This window comes from Pongo pygmaeus, chromosome 16, assembly GCF_028885625.2.
Source record: "Pongo pygmaeus isolate AG05252 chromosome 16, NHGRI_mPonPyg2-v2.0_pri, whole genome shotgun sequence".
Classification (NCBI taxonomy): Eukaryota; Metazoa; Chordata; class Mammalia; order Primates; family Hominidae; genus Pongo; species Pongo pygmaeus.
The window spans coordinates 30,323,428-30,328,294 of record NC_072389.2 but is presented as its reverse complement, the minus strand read 5'-3'; the positions used below and the strand labels follow the sequence as shown (position 1 = coordinate 30,328,294).

At 32.8% G+C, this 4,867-nt stretch overlaps 1 pseudogene; it reads left to right on the top strand.

Annotated features, from left to right (window-relative positions):
* Positions 1–4,571: 4,571 nt before the first annotated feature.
* On the top strand, positions 4,572–4,630 carry LOC129014859 (small nucleolar RNA SNORD115; annotated as a pseudogene).
* Positions 4,631–4,867: the final 237 nt, after the last annotated feature.

Below are 4,867 nucleotides of genomic sequence, written 5' to 3'. Positions count from 1 at the left end.
AATTGAACAATTAAGTAAATGGTTGGCAGATGGTATACATTTTCTTATTGTTGGAATGAAAAGTTACAGACAAGAAGAAACGAATGATTTGTGTTGTAATGGATTAGAGTTGGAAACATCAGTGTAAACTTATGTTTAGTTTAATATGCAGACAGATGGTTACACATAGAAATATAGATGCATGTATTTACATAGTTATTTTACACACCCTGTGTCAACTGAGAATGCCTAGAAGCAATGACACTCTAGTAACAATGGGCACACCTAGAACCCAGCCCTTAGTTTCTAATACCATTCTCCAATAGAACAAATCAGGGATCCTTGTAGAAATGGCTGATTCTAGGACTGGGTAGGAAATGTACAAGATGAGCCTGGAGCATCATATAGTGCCAGAGAGTAAGGAAGTACTAAAACAATAACCCCACATTGATGAAAGTATATCAAAGGGACTCAGGAACCAAACAAAAGAGCTTCCAGTGGTCAAATCTGGAAGAAATTTTAAAAAATGAATAGCATAATATTAGATTACAACCCAAAGTATAAAATATCCATGAATCCATATTGATGTAAATGATCAAATGAATAAATAAATTGGGGAGAACATAGATTTTTTGTGCAGAATAATTTCATATAGTTTTCATAGATACTTTTGCCCTTAAGGAGGTTGAACTCCTTACTCGTCAAGTGTGGGAAGAAAGTCATTAGGCACATTGGTGACTTTCTTTCAAAGAGTACAGGGTGGAAATGGGGGATGGAAGGGAAGAGTAACTGTGCAGGGGAGAAACCTGACAAGCACTATCTCTGCATGGTAATCAAGGTTAACATCAGTAGTGATAAATCGTGTTGATAGTATATACCTTTGATATGATATGTGATAAGAATTGCACTTTACCTCTACAGTCTTCCTCCCAAAAACCCATAAGATCAGTATCATCATGAGAAAAATCATCAAACAAATCCCACTTGAGATATACTCTACAAAATACTTGACTAGTTTTGCTCAAAACTATGAAGGTCCTCAAAAAGGAAAGCTTGAGAAAGTGTGACAGCCAAGAAGAGCCTAAATAGACAAGACAACTAAATGGAATATGGCATCCTATATGGGATCCTAGAAAAGTAATAGTACATTATGTAAAACTATGGAAATCTGAATAAAGTGGGCTTTAGTTAATAATAATCTATCAATATTGGTTCATTGAGTGTGACAAATGTGCCATATTAATACAAGATGTTTACAGGAGGGGAAACTGGGTATAGAGTATTTGGGAACTCTGTTTCAGCTTCACTTTTTAAAAAATTTAAAATGTTTACTTCAAAAATGAATTCAAAATCGCTCAATGTAATTCACTATGGTAACATAAGAAAGAAGAAAAGTTATATGATCATCTCAAATAAGAAAAAGCATTTGATAAAATATAAAAACTATTCTTTATAAGTCTCTTTATTGGAACTAGGAATTTATGGGAACTAAAAATTGAAAAAAATGTAATGAGATAAAGGGTATTTACAAAATAAATTAATTGTAAAATTATTGACAGTGGAGATAGAGAAAGCGTTTTTATGAGATTGGGAATAAAAGAGTGATTTTTTTTCATCATTTCTATTCATTACTATACTGGATGTCCTAACTAGGGGAGTACAGTCATAGAATAAGGACTGGAAATGGAAAGGTACACATTTCATTATTTACAGACAAGAAACAAGCCTGAACATGATCAATTAAAATTAGGAAGTTAATTGAGCAAGATTGCTGGGTTAAAAAGCAGATAACTAAAATTAAATGTATTTCTATGTAAAATGACAAATGAAAAATGAAGTTTTTAAAAGATAACATTTTTGGGAACATTGGAAACATCAATTCCATAGGAAAAAATTCACACAAAATATTATGAAACATTATGGAAAGGAAGCAAATAATACCTTACAAATGGAGGGATATAATATATTCAGAGTGGCAAATTCAATTACATATAATATACATGTTAATTCTCCCCCAAATTCACTTAAAGATCCCAATGTAAGAGCGTTCTAAATCTGAATGCCATTTATTAAATGTTCAATGTAATTTCAAGAATTATATATGATACAAAAAGTCAAGAAGAGCCAAGATAGTCTTGATGAAGATGGACAATTTTGCATAAGTTACATGGCCAAAATTTAAGGCCTACTATTACAAGGTTACAGTTACCGACAAAAGACAGAAAACTAGCCTGATGGAACAAAATAGAGACTCCACTCCACAAGCAGATCAATAGATATTACTTGCTTTATGATAAAAGTGCCACAACTGCATGATGAGGAAAGAATGGTTTGTTCAATAGTTGGTGCTGGATATCAATACATAAAAAAGTGAATTCCTTTTCAAACCATACAGATAACATCATTTCTAGGTGTAATGTTGGTCTATTCATGAAAGGCAAAACAGTAAAGCTTCTTGAACATAACATAACATAGGACAGTGTCATCATAATTTGGGAGAAAGTGAAAAATACCAATAACACTAAGCATAAAGGAAAATATTGATGAATTAGTTTGCATCCAAATTAAAATTTTTATTTCTCAAAGTATATAATCAATGAAGAAGCATCATATAAAAGATACAACTTTTACATGTCAAAAAGTTAGAAAACACTTAAATGGGAACTTCACAAAAGAGGATATCTGAATGGCCAATAAGCCTATGAAAAGGTATTTAAGGTCATTAGCCATGAGAAAAATAATTCAGACAACAATCAGATAAACATCTTCCAGTATATCTAGACAGTCCCCAATTTATAATGGTTTGATTTATGATTTTTCCACTTTATGATGTTGTGAAAATGATATGCATTCAGTAGAAACCATACCCTGGATTTTGAATTTTCGTTTCCCGGGCTAGCCACTGGCAGTATGATACTCTAGTGAGGCTAGGCAGCAGCAGTTGAGCCATAGCTCCTAGCAGTCATGCAGTTATGAAGGTAAACAAACCAATACTTCATCGTGTACTGTGCTGCCATCATTTTGACCCACTGTAGGCTAATGTAAGTGTTCTGAGCACATTTAAGGTAGGCTAGGCAAAGCTATGATGTTCAGTACATTAGGTGTACTAAAAGCATTTTTTATTTACAGTGTTTTTAACTTACAGTGGGTTTATTAGGAGGTAACTCCTTCATAAATCAAGGATCATCTGTATAAAATTTAAAAGTCTATGATGTGTTGTTTAGAATTCTCTTAGTATTCACTAAAGTTGAGTGGAGGCAACACACTCTCAGGTGTATGGTTAACAAAAATTCATGCATGATTGACCCAAAATATGTATACATGAATGCTTATCATGGTGCCATATCTAATAGCAAAAATTGAAAACAAAGTGCCCAGGAGGAGTTGAAGGATAAGTAAACCTTAAAATATGCACATAGTCTCTCTAGGAACGTGGATAGTATTGTGACTAATTCTTCTCCATGTGTGATCCACATAGATGATAAGATCACCATGAGAAGAACTTAATTTTATACTTAAGCTTTGCTTTGACTGAAAGATGAGAAATTTTTTGATTATTGGTATCATCTCTATGATGTCATATTACCTAGATTCATATATTCTTAACTCCATTAAAATAGAAATTCTATTTGTGGGCGGGGAACTTATTTTCATCCATCTCTGTCTCCTTCCAATTGAGCAATTCCTTATTTTATGTTAACCTGATTTTAGTGGTTCATTGTCATAATTTTTAGAAATTATATCTCATTTTTTCCTGTGATTTTACTGTATTGAAATAAATCTGGTTGGCAGGATATACAATATTACACGAATGAAATTTGCCTTTGGCAACTGAGAAAGTTCAAATAGACCTTGGTTCTAGCGAAGACTAGTTTCTAAGGAATTTAGATTCATTCTTTCAGACAATATGAATATCATTATGGAGTCTTCTTCATGAGTTATGTATGTGATGTGATTCTTGTAAGATTTTCACCTTTTACCTGAGCTTGCCTTGACTGAAAGTTGAGAAAATTTTGTGATTCATTGGTATAATTTCTACAGTGCAATATTTATTTGGATCTAAGCATGCAAGTAGAAAAATTCATCCCTATTATAGTATTTCAGGTTTGCAGTATGTTATGACATTTGTAGATCATTGATGGACTATGAATATTCAAGGAACCTGGCAATTGTACCCAGGGGATTGAGATCCAGATACTTGTTTGTTTGCCCATAGATATAAAATTCAATAAACTTAGGAGCTTCCTGATACCTAATTTACTTTTTTAGGAATAACACCCATGAGATACAGTTCTCATCTACTGCCCTACTCCTGTCCTTAGATAAATAACACCAGAGGAAGAAGACTATATGGCCTCTTACATCAGGGACACATGAAAAGCCACACTGAATATGTATGAACTCCAATATACTTTCACAGAAGGGTTTAAGGATGCCATCCCTGGTTATAACTTTTAGGACCAAATATATATACATATATATATATATATCTATCTATATATATATATATGTATATACACACACACACATTTAGGATAGATATATATTTAGGATATATAGGATAAATATATATATATTTAGTGCCATGGTTTGGGTCATGAGGAGGTTTGATGACATAAAAATTATGCTCATAAGTATTATGCTGAGACCCATTCTTGGGAGGAGACGTGGGAGTGTCCTAGGCTGTGCAAAACATAGCTATGGAAACAGAAGTTATTAAGAGAAAATAACAAGGAGTCAGTGAGAATTTAGATAAGAGACTGTAATAGAATAAAAGCATCAGATTAGTGAATGGTTGTCCTAGTAATTTGGAAGAAAAGGAATAAAAAATGGAGTCAGACTACTAAATGGCAAAAATAAGGACTTGAATAACTTAATTTTACACCTG